Genomic DNA, 24,319 nt, shown 5'->3' with positions numbered 1-24,319 from the left:
GGTTCTTGTGACAGTATTGAGCTGTGAGGGATCATGAATTGTAATCAGGTTGTAATCACTGGATCATAATAATATCAGACTTGTTATTTGGTGGACATAGCCTAGGGATTGGATGAACCACATTAAATCTTGGTGTCTTGTGTTATTTTTTGTGTGATCTATTATTTTCTATTATTGGTTATATTTTGATGTAATTGTTATTTTTGTCCGTGGTTTAATCCTAACAAGTGGTATCAGAGCAAGGTTGTTCTTTTAGTTATCCTCTATAAGAAATTCTCATGGTTGAGTGGAAGTCTTATAGTCGAGTGGGAGCGATGGCAAATGAGGGTTGAAAGGTTTAATGGGTAGAACTTTCAGTTATGGAAGATGCAAATGGAAGACTATCTTTATTAGAAGGATTTAAGGAAGTCATTGAAAGGCAAAACTAATAATTAGGGATCTATGTCAAATGATGACTGGGATCTTTTGGATAGAAAAGCTCTTGGAAGCATTTGATTATGCCTAGTACAATTGGTGGCATTTAATATTACAAAAGTGAAGACAATGAAAGAGTTGATGCAAACCCTAGCGAAACTATATGAAAAGCCCTCCGCTTCAAACAAGGTATTTCTCATGAAGCATTTATTTAATATGAAAATGGAAAAAGGTGGATCTATTGCAGATCATTTAAATGAGTTTAATACTATTACTAGTCAGTTATCATCTATAGGTATCAAATTTGATGAAGAAATTAGGTCTCTCTTGATTTTGTGTTCTTTTCCTACAAGATAGAATGGATTGGTAATGGTTGTGAGTAATTTTGTTCCTCAATCTAGTACCCTAAAATATGATGATGTGATTGGTGTTATTTTGAGTGAGAAAACTCATAGAAAATCCTGAAGTGGATCTACATCTGGAAGTGCTTTGAATGCACAAAGTCAAGTCAGAATGACTAGGAGAGGAAATAATTTTAGAAATCATGGAAAATCAAGAGGAAAATCAAAAGAGAGGAGGTCTCAATTGAGAGGACCAAATGTTTGCTGGTACTGTGGGAAACTAGGGCATAAAAAGAAAGATTGTTAGTTGCAAAAGAAAAATGAAGGAGATAAACCAGATGGAGACAAGAAGGGAAATGTGGTAAGTGAAAAATATAAAGAGGATACTTTGCTTTTGTCTTTAGAAAGTGTTGATAATTTATGGGTTTTAGATTCTAGTGCTTCATTTCATGCTACACCTCATAGAGGTTATTCTATTGATTATGTCCAAGGGGATTTTGGGCTTGTTTATTTGGGGATAATGAACCTTGTCAGATTGTTGGAAAGGGAAAAGTTAAGATTAAGTTGTAGAATGGGAATCATTGGCTACTACATCAAGTTAGACATGTTCCAAGGATGAGTAGGAAATTAATTTCAACAAGGCAACTTGGTGATGAGGGTTGTGCAATTACTTTTAATGATAAAAATTGGAAGGTTTCAAAAGGTTCTCTTGTAGTAGAAAAAGGTGTGAAAGTAGGCACCTTATATCTTTGTATAGGTCATATTTTTCCTTCCACTTTAATTGTTTCAGAGAAAAATGAATGTTCAGGAATTGTTGTTGCAATTGAGCAAGGAGAACAAATAACTATAGTAAATTATGATAAAACGTTGTGGCACAACAAACTTGGGCATATGAGTGAGAAAGGTATGAAAGTACTTCATTCAAAGAAAGTTTTACCAAGTCTAAACTATGTTAATATGGATTTTTGTGAAAGTTGTCTGTATGGAAAACAAAAGAGAGTGAGTTTTGTGAAGACTAGGAAGGAAAATAAAAGAGAGAAATTAGAGCTTGTGCATACAGATGTATGGGGATTGGCTCAGCTATCTTCCCTTGGTGGCTCTCATTATTGTGTTACATTTATTGATGATAGAACTAGAAAAGTATGGGTTTATTTTCTTAGACACAAATTTGATGTATTTCAAACTTTTAAGAAATGGAAATGCTTGGTTGAAAATGAGACTTGTAAGAAATTAAAATGTCTTAGATCTGATAATGGTGGTGAGTATTGTAGTCATGAATTTGAAGATTATTGCTCCACTAATGGTATTCATAGATAGAAAATTGTTCCAAGGACTCCACAAGAAAATGGAGTGGCTAAATGCATGAACATGACTATAATGGAGCATGTAAGGAGCATGAGGTTGCATGTTGGGTTGCCCTTACACATTTGAGAAGAGGCTATCAATATTGCTGCATATTTGATTAATAGAGGTCCCTCTACTCCTTTGGGCTATGGTATTCTAGAGGAAGCATGGATTGGTAAGAAGGTGAGTTATTCTTTTCTCAAACCTTCGGTTGTGAAGCATTTTCTCACATAGATTCTGAAAATAGAATCAAGTTGGAAGCTATGTCAAAGAAATGTGTATTTTTTGGATATGGCATTAATGAATTTGGTTATAGGCTTTGGGATTTTGAAAATCATAAAATTTTAAGAAGCAGAGATGTCATATTCAATGAGAAATTTTTGTATAAAGATCTGTTGCAGCAATAGGAGAAGAAAGAAGATGATTATGTAGTGCTAGATGATACTCCAAAAGATGATATTCCAGCTATTCCTCATGATCTACAACAACCGTAAAAAAAAAATACTCCACACACTAGTGAATGTTAGAAAATCAACAAGGCAAAATAGATCTCCAAAAATATTTTCACCATCTTTCTATTCTATTTTACTTACTAATGTTGGTGAACCTAAATGTTATGATGAAGCTATGGACGTGGATACTAAGATTTAGTGGGATTCAACCATGAAAGATGAAATGGACTCTTTGCTGAAGAATAAGACATGGGATTTATGCAAGTTACCTATAGGTAAAAAGGATTTAAAAAATAAGTGGGTTTATAGGTTAAAAGAAGAGGATGGAGGTAAGAAAAGATTGAAAGCCAGGTTATTTGTAAAAGGATTTGCATAGAAAAAGGGCATTGGTTTTGATGAGATAGTTTCTCCTATTATTAAGATGACTTCTATCCATACTATTTTAAGTATTGTGGCTATTGAAGATTCGCATTTAGAGTAGCTTGATGTTAAAATAGTCTTTTTTCATGGCGATTTGGATGAAGAGATATATATGGCTTAGCCACAAGGATTTGAGGTCAAAGGTAAGGAGAACTTAGTGTTCAAATTGAAGAAAAGTTTATATGGATTGAAGCAACCACCTTAGCAATGGTATCTAAAATTTGACAGTTTTATGCATGAGCATGGATAAAATAGGTGTCATTTAGATCATTGTGTTTATTTTAAGAGGTTGATTGGTGACAGCTACATTATTTTATGTTTATATGTTGATGATATTCTTGTAGCTGGGTCTAACATGGATCATATTAAGAGACTGAAACACCAATTAGCACATGCATTTGCTATGAAGGATTTGGGGGCAGCAAAATAAATCCTTGGTATGAAGATTTGTAGAGATAGGAAGAATAGGAAATTGATGCTATCTTAGGCTGATTATGTTGAGAAGGTGTTGCAACATTTCTCTATGGATAATGCTAAAGCTGTTAGCATACCTTTACCTAGTCATTTGAAGTTGACTAAGAGATGTGTCCTAGGACACAAGAAGAGGAGGATAAGATGTCCAAGGTACCCTATGCTTCAACTGTAGGAAGCTTGGTGTATGCTATGGTATGTACAAGGCTAGATATTGCACATGTAGTAGGAGTCATCTACAGGTATATGAGTCATCCAAGAATTGAGCATTGGAATACAGTCAAATGGATTCCTAGATATTTTAGAGGAACATCCAAGAAGTGTTTACACTTTGGGGGCCCTACTATTGATTTGCAAGGCTATGTTGACTCATATTTGGTAGGGGATATTGATATTAGGTAGAGTACTATAGGTTATGTCTTTACTGTTGGTGGGGCAACCATGAACTGGGTTTCTAGGTTACAGAAGGTTAATGCTTTATCCACTACAGAGGCAGAGTATGTTGCTACTATCGAGGCAGCCAAGGAGATGATAATTGGGACACCCTTAGAGGGATAATTATTTGTTTATAGATAGTTAGAGTGTCATTCATCTTGCAAAGAATTCATCTCTACATTCAAAGACAAAACACATTCAATTGCGGTACCATTTCATTCGGTCAATTTTGGAGGATGGATAGTTAAAGCTAGACAAGATACATATAGATGACAATCCAATAGATATGTTTACAAAGGTAGTGACATGGGAGAAGCTAAATTCCTCTTTAGTTTCAATTGGTCTTCTAGACTAAACATGAATAAACAAAAAATAGAGTCCAGGGTGGTTTGATCCAGTGGGAGCACCATGTGGTAGTGGTATTGCTATAAGATCAGTCTCCAAGTGGGAGATTGTTGTCTAGTGTGGAGTCTGATTAGTCCAAAAGTGGGAGATTGTTAGTTTGTGGTGACTGATCAGGAAATTATTGTACATACTTCATAAGTTAGTTGTGGCTGACATATGGCTGACATGTTGTAACCCTAAAGTGGCATAAAAATACTTGTATAAAAGGGCTTAAGGTTAGGTTTTTTCATTGTACGTGATACAAAATTTGTTCTTGAAATGCTATTGAGCTATAAGGGATTATAGATTGTAATCAAGTTGTAATCAATGGATCATAATAATATCGAACTTTTTGTTTGGTGGACATAGCCCAGGGATTGGGTAAACTATGTTAAATCTTGGTGTCTTGTATTCTTTTTTGTGTGATCTATTTACTAGTAAATTTAGGCTTAAATTTCAACGCAAAAAGGTAAAAATTTCAACAAGAGTAGGTCGATAAGGTGATCAAGCTTGTTGTCAGTCTTTTTTGGTCAATTTTTTGCCACATACATTCTGCATCAAAATTTTGACTACATAAAGGTGGAATTACCGACATGAATTTCGTCAATTTCCCTAGTCCAAGTTGAACTAGTATTTCCTCATTTACGAGTGGCGCTCATCGAAATTTCGACGTAAACCTTCATAATTTTGCATCAAAATTGCGATGAAAGCAATTTACATTATCCATTAATGCCATACTAGCAATGCCAAAGTGGACCAGTTTTGTGTCAAAATTTCAACCAAAATATTGCATTTGTGTCGAAATTGAGACCAAATATGTAGAAATTTTGACAAGCTATCCTATTTATTGTAAAAGCTTTGCTCTCATAGGAGCCTTCTAAACTGCACAAAACTTGATTCTAAGTGTAATTTCTTGGTGCATGAGAGTCAGGGTATTGTGCACATTTCTACCTCCACACCATTGTTTTGTTCATCACATGATTTATTTCATACAAAACAATGGGAAGGAGGAAGAAATGTGCATGATATCTTGAGTCTCCACCGAGCAATTATGCTTTACAACTCAAATTTTGTGTAGTTTAAAAGGCTCCTATGAGAGCAAAGCCTTTGCAATAATTGGCACAACATGTCTAAATTTTGGTTCCTACAGGGAAGAATAAAATTAGGAAAGAGTTATTTATCAGGAATGAAAGCCAATAATTTCATCTATTTTTCAAGCAGATAAACATGACAAAAAAACTTACAGTCCCAATCACATCATCATAAGAGCGCATATATAACTATAACTATGTCTAAAACCAACATAATTTACAAATATCCACAATTCAAATATTATCCTTTGATGTTTTCTTTAATGCAAAGTTTTAAGTCAACTATGTTATCGCCTTGGATGTAATACCAAACTATCATTAGGCTAAGGACTACAACAAGATTTATGATTTACAAATGCAAGGAGAATTACCCAACCAAAGTAGAAAATGACATGAAAAGTTAACAATCTATAAATTAACAATCTAGATGAAATATTTCTAGCAATTGAACTATACATTATAGAAACAAAAAATTGTCTTAAAATTGACACCTCACCAGTTGTTCATTTGCATCCGTAATGGCTTCACAAAAGTTGAAAGCTTATGATTTGTCAAGAACACAAAAGGCACTCGTAGTTCAGCTGCATCAATAAAACTAAAGTAGTTCAGTTGTACGGTGAGGGCAAGAGACTGTCAATATCGATTGTGGAGTTGCAAATAGGTAAGTGATAAACATAAAAAGGTAGTACAAGATTTTAATAGCAATTGTGACCTTCACTGTTTTTCTTAGTAGTTTTGGGTCATTAAATTGGATAGAAAATTGATAGTAAAATGTGAAAGAGAACACAAATAGTGTCACATCAAAATAAGTTTGCATCCTACATATGAGTATGCATCAAAACCAAATTTTTACCTCCTCAATCTATCTGTATCAATAAAGAAATAAGACGTTTTTGTAATACAAAATTCTTGAACCCTATTCCACTATAATCTTTCAAACCTGCAAAATAAAACAAAAGCCATAAGAACTAAAATAAAAGGATTTATTTCTAAAAAACTATCACAGATGCTTTGTATATACCTTAGGACATGATACAAGCTATTTCACAAGCAACACTAAACATTCCAATTTTTTTCTCGTTTACTAAAGTGATGATAAACTATATGCAAAGTAGAAATAGTGCAGCATAATAGATGATTAGTATCTACAATTTATAATACTAAAAATTATAAAGAATGTAATACTCACAAGTGTCTCTGCCTAAGAGAATGCAACCCAAGTTTATCATGATCTCTGCAGCATTCATTGCATTGGGAATATCCTACTTATTTGCAAACACCAGTAACACTGCATCTCGTAGTTCATTTTGCAAGAATAGGAAACTTAAATGATAAAAAAAAATTCTACGGATAACATGAAAATAATTGTTAAGATAATGAGGCCAATTTTACACATAATAACCAAAGTTGCCATGAGAAAGACATGAAATCTTCTTGATCCATTTTCCAATTGTGTTTATACAATCCTAAAAATTCTCTTTGATAGTTTTGACTAATTATTGTTGGAAGGGTTTTATTTGCTTCATCAAATAAGTGTATATTGTAGTCTTGGCTTCTTGTATTTTTCAAGATAGTATCATTACTCATCTAGTATTGTTCAATCTGAAAGGATGATATTGATATGTTGTTTTCCTATAATAGTCAAAACAAGGGGTTGTTAACTTTTACACAAACAAGGGATGAAAGCATAAGCATAGGGCATCAACAACACAACAAAACAAACCTTTTCCTATGCACTTGGAAAAAAGTCTAAGCAATGCTATTGTTAGGATTGCAACAAAGGAAACCCCACTACAACTTGTCAACAAGGCTCAAGAGTGATTATTTAAGAGTCAACATTATCAGTAGAATTTTGTTCAAAATAGAAGTGGGAGCAGTAACTTCAACAACATAGGCCACAAGGCTAGCAGGTATCGCACCTGAAATACGGTCTAACATTCAAAATTATGACAAGAATGGAAGCGATAGAAGTCTAGGTTAGATCAACAGAATGAGAAGCATCAATATAATCAAAAAAGGTTTCTTCTTCTTTAGAAAAAAAGTCCTCAAAAGGAAAATCTAAAATAGAATCAGAAGCTCTAATTGTCAAATGGTCATTTTTCATGGCCCTCCATCAAGTGACAGCACCTATCCAACACAAAATGAAAATCATTAGGCATGTATCCTATAGAGATGCAATCTCTACAACAAAATGGAAAACCCTCGTATTCAATGCTTCACCCATGGCCTCTCATCAACCATGATTGAAATGGAGAGATCTCTATTTCAACTAGAATACAAACATAGAATAACCCAAAATTGTACTAGATCCATCCAATTTTAGGAACTAACAAAGGGAATTTCCAATGGCCTCGAGAAAAACAACTTAGAAAATTGAAATGAAGATGAGGAAGGAAAACCCAAACATAACTCACATAGGTAGAGCTCAATGTCACCAAACATTAGGGACTTCAAAGAACCAGTCACCCAACAATGTAAATCTTAGAGGCACTAGAGACTCTAAGAATTTATAGACCATACTTCTGCATTGATAAAAGTCCATGTTATCACCACAAAATAGGACAAACTTTGCATAAGACTTGATAGCCCAAGAATAGCTCCTTTAGCCAAAATTTGATAGACAATTCTCAAGAGCATTCAGTGGGTCTAGAACCACCAACAAGAGAAAATATCCTAGCACCTAGAAGCCTAGCTTAGCACTACACCAGGAGAGTCAAACCCCAACAAAAACCATCCAATGGATCTCTTCTGATGGCATGTGTTACGAGTATATTAAGTCCCCCTCTTTCTCCAGAGTGGAAAACATCATGAATTTTGAGTTCAGATCTATGTTATGTAATACTACTTTACTCACATTTAGAGACCCTTATAGTATATTCAGAGATACTTATTATATCTACTCTATAATAAATGGCAATGTAATAGCATACTAGCATCAGAGTTCATAACCCACATCAAAAGTGGTTAGTTACACAAGAAGAAGCATCGAACATGGGACATGAGAAACAAATTTAGATTGATTTATCCTCTATTATCAGAGGATCATAGTAAGGCACAACACAAATTCTCAAATATAAATAATAGTCAACTGTCATTTTACTTAGATCCCTATGAAAAGGTAGCACTAAGAAACTTCACCAAAGAATCAACTAAATATGTAATTTTAAGCATATTTTGCTACTCAAAATGTTACGACTTCTTCCTTCTTGACCTTAAACTCGTGACATTTTCTAGTTTTATGGGCGGAAACATGATCTCTCCAACTGTTAGTTCTAAATGGCTTCCACCTTAGGTGCATAGAGTCTTTGAACTAGATAGATAAAATACACAACCATGTTGAAGACCATGGAAATAGAGGATAACATGGAAAATACCAAAAAACATGTTGGATGATGATGAAGACTACAGTGAAGGTAGAAGATCCCAGACATCATCAATTAATACCAAACTACCAAATGGAGTATACAAACTTGAAAAGATAAGACACACCTTACAACTAAATGAAACTCTAGAAGCTACCATCAAATGGCATGACATTGAATCATTACCAATAAATGAATACAACATAGAGAAGCTACTAGATATGGTATTCCTATTCATTTTTCAAATGAAAGAGTGTAATAGGTATGCAACCACAACTAAGGAAAGTGCAATTTCACACCATTTGCCATGTTGATGTTGAGATATAGACCTGTGCAATCCAATCTCCCAAGGAATAGATAGCACCATGTATCGCCATCTTTTCCAAAATAGGTTTTTTCACAAAGCGATGTTAGAATAGTTACTAAAATGGTCATAAATTATGTTGTTATAGTAAAAGAATACTTTAACTTAAGAAAAAAAACTATACAATATTAAAACATGATATTGTGCTTTAAAAACTAAAAAGGTACATGTAACGAAGAACTTCATTTCGACTTGCTAATTGGTTGTCACTATTAACTATAAGCTTATCTTTAAAGTTTGAGCTTTACTTGGTTTCAGGAATAGTTAAATATTCTCTACTTAAAGGGGCTAACCAGGTGAAGGTGGAAGCTCATTTGCACAACAAACCCCCCCCTAACATCACTCTAAATTCCCTATTAACATTTAATAACATTCAATTCATCCATTTTTAAAATATAACAATCAATCATTATAATCACATGACAACATTCTTTAACACGTAAATTTAATAAACACACAACATTCCTGAATAATTCAAAAGTAAGTCATTCATGAATAATTCATTAACACAATATTCATTAACACCCAATATTAATGAATAATATTCATTAACAATATTCAAGAGTAAGTCATTCATGAATAATCATATCTTTTTTGCTTTCTTGTCATTTCTTTTTTTCATAAAATTTCTGAGAGGAATATCAATGTCCTCGTCATCCCCATTAACATTTAATAACATTCAATTCATCCATTTTTTAAATATAACATTCAATCATTATAATCACATGATAATATTCATTAACACATAAAATTCATAAACACACAACATTCGTGAATAATTCATTAACACGCATCATTCAAGAGTAAGTCATTCCTAAACAATTCATTAACACCCAACATTAATGAATAATATTCATTAACACAATATTCGTTAACAATATTCAAGAGTAAGTCATTCATGAATAATCATTTCTTTTTTTCTCTCCTGCTGTTTCTTTTTTTCATAAAATTTCTAAGAGGAATATCAATGTCCTCGTCATCCCCCTCCTCTACTGGTTCTAACACATGTCTCCTCCTCATCCGTTCAAGAACATCATGAGGTTGTTGCACCAAAGCGGGGTCCACTGCAATAACAAGTACTCCATGAGTTAAATTCGCACCATTTTATATTAGTGAATTGTGAGTTTTTATTTAAGTAAAAGAACTATAAATCAAAAAATTAATTTAAAAGAACAAAATATAGATTTTCTTTACCTGAATGTGTGACATGATCTACCTATTGATCAGTCTGAACATCCTCCAGCACTCGTTCAACACGACATGATTCTATATCCTCAACACAAAAAGGTTACACCATGTTCAATTAAAGATGTTAAATTGTATTAATAATTATATAATTAGTTTTAAATAAAAAATGAGCACCTCCATCGATAGTACAATGCACATCAGGGGCTTCATGATGTTGAGTATGATCTGTGTCACGATTAACAGGCTGCATTGCAATGTCATGCACATTATTATCAAATAAATTATTGCTCAAGTATTCAATTTCTAATATATATGTTGGCATATTTACCTGTGCACATGATGCAGGAGACTATTTGATTGGGGCAATGGAAGTTTTCCGTAGGCATTCAGCCACTGCTGCATAGCCTTGCTTGAAGGCAATTTTTTTGTGTTCTTCTGTGGCCTCCAAATTAAAATCAGTGCCCTACATTTTTTTATTAATTAACAAAATTATTTGCATTTTATAAATCATTTTTCTTTGCAATTCATTTATTGCTACTTACAACGCATGCTTTGATTTTTGAATATCCCCTAGAGCAAGTTTGTGCTGCCCAACCTTTTCTAGCCTCACCTTTGTTGCCTTTGATGTGTCCTACAACCTATGAAAAGTTTGAAATATGTTAGATGATATAGATATAAAGATCAGTACTAAATAGTGGATTATTATATGGTATGAATATTTTAGCATAAAGTAGCATGTTCCACCAAAAATATGAAAAAAGGGAAGAAATTATAGCATCATACCTTTAATTGTCATGTGTAATCATGCTATTTATACATGGAGTTCATGCTAAGTATTTATCCATATTCTGACATGCCTCTCCATAAAATTACACATCAATTTTGATAGTCTATATTATCCATTATCGTACAAAGTAAACGATAAGCTAAAAGTTGAAACAGCTAGTAGATTTTATAGATTAAATTTTTATCCCTACGTTCCACACTCAAAGTGTTTTTATCCCCAAGGCTGCAATAGGTATAAACTTGAGGGAAAATGTTAGATTTTAGATTGTTTTAGTAGCATTCCTTTTTACCTGTAGCTGAAAAGTAAGTATTTTTTTGTTTTCAATTTAAAAGACATCACCTTTGTGCATCAAGTGCTTCTTTAGCCTCCACGCTACATGGAACTGATTTTATAAATGGTGGTTGTAATTGAAACAAAATCCCCACTGATTTGCTAAGATAACTAGAAACTAATAGGAACTACCTAGCATTGTTCCAGCAAAAGACTCATGACTTAAGACTTGTCTTAATCTATGTTTATTTTGATTGCTTCTATCAGTGGAGCACCATTCAAAATGTTTGAGAAGATTAGAAACGTTACATCATAGTTTGGAGGATGTTTCATATAGTCTACATCCACAATAAACGATTTCAAAGCTGACACTTGGATAAAAAACTATTTAGATAAGCTTCAACTATTCTTAAAAGTCACACAGTAAAAGAAGAATTAAGGATAGAAAAAAATAAAAAGTCAACTTTAACACTTTTACTATAGAAATTAAAAAAATTAGTATGTGATCATGTTTAAACCATTTGCTTTAATAATGCCAAATAATTTTGATCCTATAAATAAGGTATAAGAGTTTAAGAAACAATAAATTTCATAGAGTATAAAGAAATAGTAGAAATTATCAGCATTATTTATAAGAATGAATTTGGGTTAGATTTTTCCAAAAAAAAAAAATCATAACTTTAAATGCTTGCAAACAAATGCTTTCATGCAGATTAAAATAACATAAATGCTTACACTTGTAGGGGACACGGCCAATAATAGAGAATGCACGCACAACTCCTCCAAATAAGGAAAGCATTGTAGAAATTTGACATTAGAAAAATCTTCATCATTAGAACAGGTGATTTTTCTGATCGATTTCACTTTTGCAAAATGTTCCAGAAGTTGAGTGTTAGTTTCCAAATAGAGATATTTAGGTAAACAGAAGCTCACCATTATCTTACCGGGCAAACTACAATCACTAATTCTAATGCTTTCTAAGAGTGGACAATTCACATCCACTGTCATATATATATCATTGGCATGTCAGAGGGGTGATACAATCAAAAGATCAAAACTAAGTGCTAATCAGAGCATTATCAATATCTCAAGCCTCAAAATGATACATCAAATATACAATGAATCTCATGATCAATATAAAGATACAAAAAGGAACAAAAGATAGCATGGACCTAACTACAACCTTCCCCCTCATCACCAGGAGGAGGAGGAGGAGTAACATCTACATAGGAGGCACTACACCATCAGAAGCTCAAGCATAATCAAAGAACCTTGAGACATGTTGAGCTAGAGGTACTACATTTTCATATACTACATAATAATGAGCAGCCTGAGAGGTATGATGACAGGTCTCATCTCGCTCTAACTATAGGTCTCAGGTATGATTACTATATTATATTACAATTATTATATATCATTATATATTACAATTACTGAATATCATTTATCACCTATACTGCTAACACATTCAACTATGGTACATGTAGTTGAGCATTACTATATTTTCAAGACATAATATAGCTATATGTGAAGTTATATATCATTGACAATTCACATCCAATGTCATATATATATCATTGACATGAGCAGCTCGAGAGGTATGATGACAGGTCTCATATCGCTCTAACTCTATCTATCTCTTTAGCTCTATGATCCCAGACCATAGATCTACTATCTCACAGTTCCCCTCTTCTAGCTAGTCATGCATCTCTAACTATAACTTGCACCTGTAACTTGCCCACCTACCTTTGAGAAGTCCTCAATCTCTCCCTCACATGTCATAGAGAATCTTGAGTCTGTGCTAATACATCTCCTATGGGTGAAACCTGTGGAGGCTAATTTGGCATGTCATCATCCCCTCCTCCACCCACATCCTATTGTGGTGGCTCCTCTACCCTATGTCTCCTGGCATCACCTCCTACTACACCCATGGTGCTCATCTCTCTGTGAGTTCTCACATGAGTAGGCCTATGTTTCATTGTTGCTTGATCTAAGATCCAATCTAACAGTATGAGAAGGAATTGTAATAAGAACTACCAGTGGCCATTATAATGGTCTCTCCTCCCTCAAAGGACATTCTTGTAGTTGCTGAACATTAGGGTGTGGTGCTTGACTAACTACCCCTATAGGATCAATTATATGAGGAAATGAATGTGTGGCCAAATGCTCTATGTACTAGGGAGTGACACCATAATTCACTACATCTAGAAAGTAGTCCCACATATAAATGGTAAGGCCACTAACATCTTCCATAAATCTAATTGGTTCCAATCTAGGAGAACAACCTTTCTTTACCTCCTTGGTGAAGCAAGTGTAACTACAGTACTCTTGTGATTTACTGTATTGATAGTTGAACTGTCTCTAGACATGGGTTAGCGGAAATCTCTCTATCTTCAATGAAGAATGGCCATTCAGTGGCTAAGATACCAACACAAATCCTAGCTAGGAGAAGACATCATCTTATGGCTCTATGCCTAGCCATGGTCTATAGGTAACATACATCATGTCAGCCAAATGAAGTCTCAAATAATTTGTCTTACCTAGTGTAGGTTGGATCAGCTCTCCACAATACCAATAAATATAAATCTACAAGGGTTGTTGTTAGTCCTCAAAGATAAGAACGTGATTGTTTTCATTAACTTGTGTTTCTTGCATTGAACGTGATGCTTATTACTTTTAGGAGACTGACCATTAGTAAAATTCTTGTGAAGTTTTTCAAAAAAATTGTACTTGTCATTACAATTACTAAATATCATTTATCGCCTATATTGCTAACACATACAACTATGGTAAATGTAGTTGAGCATTACTATATTTTCAAGACATAATATAGCTATATGTGAAGTTATAAGCACACTATTTATATCTTATGTAGGATTTATGCCCAGATTGAGATATATACAATTGTGTTAGCATTGAGATTGAGATTTATAAGCAATTGTGTCAACATATGAATTTAGGATTTATAAGCAGTTGTGTCAGTTATATCTTATGTAGGATTTATGCCCAGATTGAGATTGAGATTTATAAGCAATTGTGTCAGCATATGAATTACATATCTTTCATCAATAGATAGATTAACTTGAGCTGATTGAAATTGTTGATACTAAAGTTGAACCCTAAATTTTCTCATTAATGTACTAGTAGTTAATACTATTGCATACCTTTCCGAATTTTCTAGTGTACTTTCTTTTGGATCTACTGGTGTACTTTCTTTTGGATGTTCCCTTTTCTCCTTTGCATCCAAAATGAACTCATTCCAGTCCCTCACTAAAACAAAGGGAGGATGCTCGTACTTTGGGTTTAGGACAAGGCTCTTTCTATATGTGTCCCTCACAACCTTAAGATGTCTGGAAGCTTTTTGTAACAATTTCTTATGATAAAAAATATTACTACCAAACTCATGCTCTATATCTTTGATGAGCTCATCTTTTAATTTTATTATCTTGGTAGTTCCACCTTTTAAGAAAAAGCACAAAATTGTTAGATATAGCTAGTATAAGAAAAGACCCGAATGAAAGGAAAAATGTTGCGCCAATTAATGATATGAAAAAAAATAGTGGGATAAAATTAGTTTAGTTATGATGTTCCACCTTTTATGTATGGTGGGCCCGAATCTTCACAGTGTGAGGTCATAAAGCCTCCTATAAAATGTATCATTTCCTGCAAAAAATGTCATGGAATAATTATTAGTAAGAACCATTAAAATGAATCATGCGAAGAATACTTTTTATAGTGAATAAAAAATACATAAAATGAGATACATTTCATCTTTTTAGTGATCTATTTCAGGGTTGGAGGATCAACTTGACCAAAATTGACCAAAAAAGAAGTTTGGAAAAAAATTTAAAATGTCTAAAACCAATCAAACTCTAATAGGGTTCTGTTGCTGATGTTCTAAAACTAAAAAATGTACTATGACTATATTAATCAGTATACCTTGAAAAAAAAAAATAGTGCATAATACATATAACTTGCCATGACCTTCATTTTTTGTCATTATTAATTGATGTTGTCACTGATCATACCTGGGATATTATGGAAAACAAATATTGCTAAAATAGATAGTGAAGCTGAAAGTGAGCACTCTAAAACTCTAACAGGCAATAGCAATGATGTAGGAAATCATTGAAAATTGAACATTGAATATGAAAGAAGACTCCCACTTTTGGTTCTCTATAGAAAAATTGGTTAGTATCTTCTACTGAAACCATGAAATTGCAATGTACCGAATTACTAAACTAGATAATTATTGGTATAGACAAAAGGTCAGTGATAATTCAGATGATCCTACCAAACCACTTCCTATCATGTTTACATCTTACAAGAAAATCCTTATTACAATATAAAACAATATTATTTAAAGTACCTGGAATCTTAGGACATTTCAAAGGCATTGATTCATCATCATCAATCAACAATGATGTCTGCATAGCTCCCGTGCTAGAAATATGGGTAGCTCCAAGAAATGACGGTGAATTATCACCAATACATGCACTATGATCTGCATTTGGTGGCATACCAGACGGTGGATCTCCTACCACAAAAAAAATTCACTATGTGATGCACCCAAGATTAAAGTACATATTATCAACTCATAATTAATACAAAACCAAATATAGAAAAACAAGGATTACCAGCTACACGTCCCCTTGTTGCCGACATTACAGTCAACAATCTTGTATGGGTATCCGTCAACCTCTTAGGAGTCTCCTGCACTGGATGACTTGAACAATACATTGTTAGCAAAGACATTTTGAAATAATAAAAGTAAGAGTTAAGAAGTTTTGAATGTTTGAAATAAAAAAATTCCTTCTAACTTGTCAACTCAAAGATTATTTTACCAATGGTAGTCAGAGCTCTGCTACTACCAGCCTCACCGCGTTGTCCTTGACCAAGTTGTGGATCAGTTGCCAAAAATTCCTGTATAACAAGAATTTAGTAGTTAAAGTTTCTTACAACTCTTTAAAAAAATTGCATCAATAAAGTATTTTTGCCAATATTACATATTTTACTTCACAACATAAAAATTATAAAATACAAATCTTTATTAAACTTTTCTTATAACTAAATATTCATTGGAGCTTACTTCATAACGACAAGCTTGTGCTCTCAAATTTGATAGCCTCTTCATCATCTCCTCGGATTCCATATTTGCCTTATCCAAAATTTTCATTGCTTCTAAATTAATTTTTTTAAATTTTTTCTTCAACATTTTTATGAAATCGGGAGTTTCAGCAATATCCTCATTAGAAGGCGTAGCTAGTGGCTCAACACTTATTGATGCTACTTTACCCTTATCTTGAACATCAAATTGTGAGAGGAATATCAGTAAAACTATCATAAAAACTAAAAAACCGTAAATAAAATAATGTAATAATATAACATTTTTCAACTATCTAATTTGTACAATTTCAAAAAGGTTTACCCTCGCTGAAGAAGGGGTGGGAGTAGCATCCGTGTGACCTCTATTATCTGTCGGATCCATATCATCCTATCACAAAGATTAAACATAAAAAATTCAACTAACTGAAAGCAATAGACAACAAAAAAAAACTTATTAACAAAATGGTAAATAGTATTTACACCGTAAATAAAATAACGTAATAATATAACATTTTTCAACTATCTAATTTGTACAATTTCAAAAAGGTTTACCCTTGCTGAATAAGGGGTGGGAGTAGCATCCTGTCGAATCCATATCATCCTATCAGAAAAATTAAACATAAAAAATTCAGCTAACTGAAAGCAATAGACAGCAAAAAAAAAACTTATTAACAAAATGGTACAGATTACTTACAACCCTCATGATAGTAACTTTGTTTGTATCTATGTGATTTAAATGGTAATTGATTAGCAGTTCTTCCCCTGCACTTATTGATTTTATTGCACAAACAAAAACTTCATTCCCCTCATGCACCTCAAATATGCAATTGGTTTGCTTACTAGTTGAAGAAGGTCATGTACTATTTATAAAACTTGCAATATTACCTATTGCTTTTGGTCTCCCATCAATGTACATAGCAAATCTTTTACTTTGATCATTTTCTTTCCATTGTATATAATTAGCTGATACCCCATACCTACGCATACTTTTTTTATACCAAACAATCTGCATCCAATCATTATAATTGTAACATGGACCGACATACTTGAACAATTCAACAACTTTGTTGTAACCTACCTTTATCCCATCCATGAAAAATAGGCCCAAACCATGTAATGAGGATGGAGCAATGCGATATATCCTCTCATTAACACAAAAATCTATGTTAATTGGAGGTAGCTCATTGGGTACCCATTCTTTCTCAATGTGTGAGTACTGAAAGAGTACCTTGATGTCACCTTTGGTCTCATCATCATAAGAAAATAACCCCCCCATTAGCAAGGAAAAATTGCATGCATTTATCAAATTTTTTTCTATTCTTTTGACCTCTAGTCGATCTCGCTATTTTAGCTATACTACATGTAGAGCTTTCTTCTACTAGTTCTTCATTTCCCTCATTCGATGTAGATAGATCCGACAAGTACCTATTTTGTGGGTCCTGTAATCCATCAAATGGAAAGTGAAAGTGAAAAATATAAAATGTAGTAAGTTGAAAGTGATTATACAATTATATTTCTATATGGACCTTCTTTGTCTATATATACATTATATGATTATATAATATGTCTATTTATAACATACATGCTCAATGATAAACAAGAAGAATATAAGAAAATTATTTCTATTTATTGACTTATACCTACTGATCCATGTCACTGTGCACAATCCACGCCAAACGGGTCAAATTTCCTATAGTTAATTGATTGTTTGCAAAAAGGGTGACAATCAGACACAATATAAACATTGGTAATTATAAATAACATATTTTGTAATCATTAGAAATGAACACAATAAATATTTAATCAAATTTCTTGAATATGTTAATCATTTACTTTAAGTTAGCTAAAAATTACATGATACACATTTGCTACAAATAACTTAGATGAAAACATGAACAATAGGCAACATCGCAAACATGAACAAATTTCCCTTATATATGGAATGCAATATCATCAACAGAAGGGGTGATGATGTATGTGTAGTCAATTGACTGTTTGCAAAAAGGGTCATAATCAGACACAATATAAAAAATTGGTAACTATAAATAACATATGTTGTAATCATTAGAAATGAACACAATAAATATGTAATCAAATTTCTTGCATATGTTAATCATTTATCTTAAGTTAGCTAAAAATTTCATGGTACGTGTATGCTACAAATAACTTAGAAGACAACATGAACAATATGCAACATCATAAAGATGAACAAATTTACCTTATATATGGAATGCAAGATCATCAATAGAAGGGGTGATGACGTTTGTAGTCATTGATTATCTTCTTCTTCTTCTTCATCATCATCATCATCATTGCCATCATCACCATCATCATCCCCATCATCACCATTGCTATCATCATCATCATCATCATCACCATCATCATCATCATCATCACCATCACCATCATCATCATCATCATCATCTACTTCTTCATCATCTTCAATATCTTCTTCTTCCATAACATTATACTTTATCAGCCTTCCTCTTGGATCATGTCTAACAAAAAATGACCAACCCTATTTATGTGGAACCTCTGAGTAAAAAACTTGCTCACATTGGCTTGGAAGAACATAGGGCTCATCTCCAACTAGCTCAAACAACCTTGTATTGATCATTGTAAATCCATTATGATGTTGAATAATCATTTTATCTGGATCATTTTGATTTATTCGTAACCTATACCATTTGACGACGAATAGAACTACTTTTAAGGTGTTAAATTCACACTCAATTATATCATCCAAGATGCCATAGTATTGATTTTGAGATTGTTGAGAATGTATGTTGTCTCTAGATGATATATTCGTGACCTCAAAAACTACAGTTATCCCAGAATCATAGGTTTTCTTTATCTCATCCAACCTTTTTATGCAAAATTTGTGGCCATGATAGTACATAGCTTTTTGGTGCTTGACCTGAAATTTTTGAAGTGTGTGTAAATTATTTTCATTTTGAGTTGATACAAAAAATACGTCGAGTTATGATCATTAATAAATTTCTATGTACCTCTCCATCTCTTAAACCCTTTACTAGATCAACTACCATCAGCATAACATTGGAATCTCCATTACGATGAGCTTCTATAACCAATGAAGCAACACCTTCCCATGTTAATGAGCAACCATTTTGTTGACATTTTTCAATCCATTCCATCATCCAATCAAGATTGTTTGCAATATACAAATGTATTGCATCCCACTCTCGACCACCTGTTTCAAAAAAATACACCAATTAAAAATAACTTATATTAAAGATTTATAAGAATTAATTAACTACAATAACATCTTAGATTTACCTCTCACTTTCCTCAATCTAGCTTTTCCCATCAAGTACTCCCCTTCAAATTTTTTAATTGAGTTGGGATCCCAAATGCGATCTACATGGATCTTTGCTGCAAACTTAGGAAGATATTCACTAATGTACACCATGGTTTGGTATACCATATATCCCTCCACCATAGAACCCTCGGGATGTGCTCTTTATCAAACCAAGCCTTTCAAAAATTTCAAGTGCCTCTCAACCATCCACATTGACCTGGTTGGTATAGGTCCACACAATTCAATCTCCTCAACTTGATGTATGAGGTAGTGTTCTTGTGCATTGAAAAAACTTAGAGGTAGACACTTTTGCATTTCACACATTGGAAGAGGAATTTTTCTCTTCCAATATTTTATATCTTCTTTATTGATTTCTTTAGATGACAACCACTTCATGTATTTTCCAAGATCATATATAACCTGTTTGACATTGTTGGCAAAGTGGCATGGGAGAGATAGAGGTAGAACATACTGCAATATTTGTAAAATGATCTTGTCAATATTTTATAAAAGAATGCAATTGAAACTACATGCAGTATATAAATATATAGTGAATAAAAAATAACATGAATTACTTTAATAAATGTATGCCAATCCTGTGTTTTCAACCCTGGCCCAAATTCACTTTTATTTGATATGACATTGTTTATGTTCGCAGCAAATCCTATGGGAAATTTTATTTTTTTTATGACTTCTTTTATAGCATTGCTCTGCTGCTCTGAAAATAACCAAGGGCACTTGTATCAATCTGGTCTCCATTGTTATTTGATCAAATGCCATTTTTCATTGCATGGTTGAATTCTTCAATGTCACTACAAGTTTTGACAATCTGATCTTTGTCACACCTAGAATCAAACAAATGCACAATTGGGAGTTGCTCTTAGTACGACAACCTAGTAAATTGCGTAGGATAAATTTTTAGTCCTTTTGGAAGTTGGTCATTGATGTCTTGACGACCTTCACAAGCATCAATCACATCATCAATAAACAAAACACAATATCAAAATATAAATTTGAAACAAAAACCATCAAATGGAATGACATTACCTCGACAATTTATTTTATTGTATGCCAACTTCCATAGGCGAGGTGTCATTCTCTATGGCTTTGATGTAGTCTCTTCTAGACCATTGAAAAGATGATTTTTGGTAATTTGGTACTTATGATTTTTGTGCAAAAAGTGTCTATTCTCATCCAACACCTGCTTTCTTAAACTTTTTGAATGACGAGATTTTGTCTTTGGACCACAAACTGGACATGCAAATTTAGCCTTTGTCTAAAGACCTACAAGATTGTGTATAATTGGATTAAATGTGTTAACTTTGACATACCAAAAAAGAGGTGTCAAGAAGAGAACATACCACAAAAATGTGTTAGCCTAGGGGCATCATGTATTGTCCATACAAGCATTGCATGAAATTGAAATTGTCTTTGTCCTATTGGTCTACAAATGTCATACATAGTAACCCCATTCCATAACACCACCAACTCGTTGATAAGGGGTTCAATATATATGTTGATATTTCTAACTTGGTACTTGCCTAGTTGAATGAGAAAAAACATTAAATAATTATTTTGACCATTTGATGGATTAGTAATAATAAATTAATTTAGATGAACACTAAATAAAGAAATACCTGGAACAATCAATGTCAGCATTATGTACTCTCTCTTTATGGACAACCAAGAAGGTATGCTATTGTTGATAACAAAAACAAGCCACACTAAGTAAGTAGGTCTCATCTCTCCATAAGGATTGACATCATTTGTTGCCAATGAAAGCTTGAGATTACGAGGTTCTTCTTTAAAGTGTCACCATTTTTCCTCTATTTTCTTAAATGCCGAACCATCTGTAAGCATTTGCATAATGTCATCTTGACTTCTATTGCGTGCATGGTAATCCATAAATTGTGCCAAGCTATTGCACTTGAATAATCATTGTAGACATGGAATAATGAGAATATGCCAAAAAACCTTGCGAGGCACCTTTTTTGTTAATCAATCTGATTGATATCTACTGATATGAAAAGTAGGGCATTGTGTTGCAAATTCATGCTATTTATGGTATATAATATGATTGTTCGAACATGCATATATTGTTTGATACTCCATTCCAATATCTTTCATAATGGCAGATAATTCTCAGTACAAGTGAGGTAGAATGTTTGATGGTGGTAACAAACACTCACCTATCAACCTACGACCAAAAATATAATTTCTTAATTTAAAGAATATTAATTGCTACATGAACCCAATGTTAATTGTAAGGGAACTACAAGTAAAATAATGAAAGACGATGGTATACCTTAACATACGTGTCATTGCTACATTGGATAAACTATTCATAACCTTCAAGTTCACCAATAGCAATACAGTGGCAATAAGAGTTTTTTTGGAGCCTTCATATAGGGACTGTTGTGCCTTCTCAATTATAGGTACATCAAGCTCTACATCATCATCATCATCATCATCATCATCATCATCATCTTGATCATTGTGATCATCTTGATCATCGTGATCTTCATCATCCTAGTCTTATTCCATGGTATCATTACCTTCTACTTCAATATTCACACCTCCATGTTCCCTCATTTGGAAATCCGCATTCTTTGAATTGTCATGGTCCATAACATGAAACTCAAGGATGTTGACCTATATGAAAATGATGACCTTATATTAACCATGATCATGATTTCATCATCAAATCATTTCTTACGTAATTTATAAACTATTAAAATACATACCAATGGGTGATACTCATTTCCCCCTTCAATGTGACCATGTTGCCTACAATGTTGCTCAACTATTGTGATTAGATATGTTCGAGTCTTTAAGCCCTTACACATTTTGCAAGGACAAAAAGATTTTCTATCACCTTTTCTTTTTAAGTTAGACCACAGTTTAGCAATTGTCTCCCTATTTCTTTGTGTGTTGATATCGTCAAACATGGTCTTTCTTGATTGGAATGACTTGTTGGTGGAAGAAGGATGATTTGTTTGCAACCTACAGATGGAGTAGTAAGAGGAAGAGACATATAAAAAGGAGTTAGGTCTCTGAACCAAGTAGGAGTTAGGACATACTGGAGTGGTGTCAGCCCAAGATATTTTGGAATCTTGAAGAACCTGGTAAAGGGTATTTGGAAAGGTGAAAATAAACAAGTATTTTTACAGCTACAAAGGAGGAATCGAGAGCATTATAAATAATGAAGAAGAAACTTAAATCCATACAACTTCACCTCTATTTACAATTTGACATTTCTGCAAGTGAAATATGACAACATACAAAATTTACAATCAAATTTTCACTTAAAAAAGAACACCAAATATACCTTTGCTACAATATCTTCTTCAAATTCTTTGCTATCAGATTCTTCAGAATTGCAAGCTCCTATGCAGAAAAAAGATGAGATGTAATAAGTAATTTTTGATGGGAAATATTTAAACAAATCAACTATCAAAAAATAAATTTATGAAATTCAATTGCTTTATTATGTACTAAAGACTTGGCAAGATGTTCCCAAGTCTATCTATAGAATGCCTATCTGCATGGTTGTTTGCAAATAGTCTATTATGGTGCCGCTTTTGAACAACAAAAAATGTCACTAGGGCTGGTAATTTGGCTCAAGAGATGCACAATCTTGTTGACACCACAAAAATTTTAGTTCATATAGCATTTAGCTATCCTCTTTACAAAATCCAAAGAGAATACAAACAAATTAATGAGCTGTGTCTATCTCAATTAAATAGCAAGTACTATAGTGAGTATTAGGAAAATGACCTTGTAGATAGCATCCAGTTCATAAAGTATTAGGAAAGTGACCTTGCTGATTAGTTTAACATAGATTGGTGAACAGAAAATTCATAATAAAAATCTAATTTTTTTCCACACTTGTTCAAACTATATAATGAAATGACAAAAAATGAATTGTTTACGATTCACTCCAAACCCTTAGCTTTTAATACGCTTCATAGATGAGATTGCATTATATGTTTTAAACAAGATGTGGAAAAAAATCAAATGACATAGATATAAGCATTCTCACACCATGAGTGAAGCAACAATTGCATAAAGCTTTATTGCAAAAAAATTGTCAATATTATTTACATTGTACATACTTGTTTATATAATGCTTCAATTCCTAAACTAAGAAACTATAGCTAGTGTTCTAACCATGCATAAAAATAAAATTACAACATAGATGTATGAAATTATATGCACAACTACTCCTATACTAGTTTATAATACTAGATTATAATACAAAAAATCCTCATCTGAGATTTAGAATACTACTTTGATAAGCTCGAGGCTTTTGTGACCTAGACCAACACACAAGTTGATGGAATAAGATGGTCACATAATAAGGAGAAGAAAGAGGATCAAAATTTCAGAGTTACTAACTTGAAAAAATTAAAAATGATCCACTTGAGGTCTTCTATGAGGGACTCTCATGCACATTAAAAACTACACATGCACCCATTGAGGTAAAACTTCAAAAGATGAAAATAAAAAGTCTGCATGCAGTTTGGCAGGCACTAGTCCATGTGGGAACTATTAGTTAAATGGCACAATTC

Source organism: Cupressus sempervirens, chromosome 11 (genome assembly GCF_028749045.1).
Source record: "Cupressus sempervirens isolate cs-2001-9-10 chromosome 11, ASM2874904v1, whole genome shotgun sequence".
Taxonomy (NCBI): Eukaryota; Viridiplantae; Streptophyta; class Pinopsida; order Cupressales; family Cupressaceae; genus Cupressus; species Cupressus sempervirens.
The sequence above is the reverse complement of the archived record's forward strand: the minus strand, read 5'-3'. Positions refer to the sequence as shown.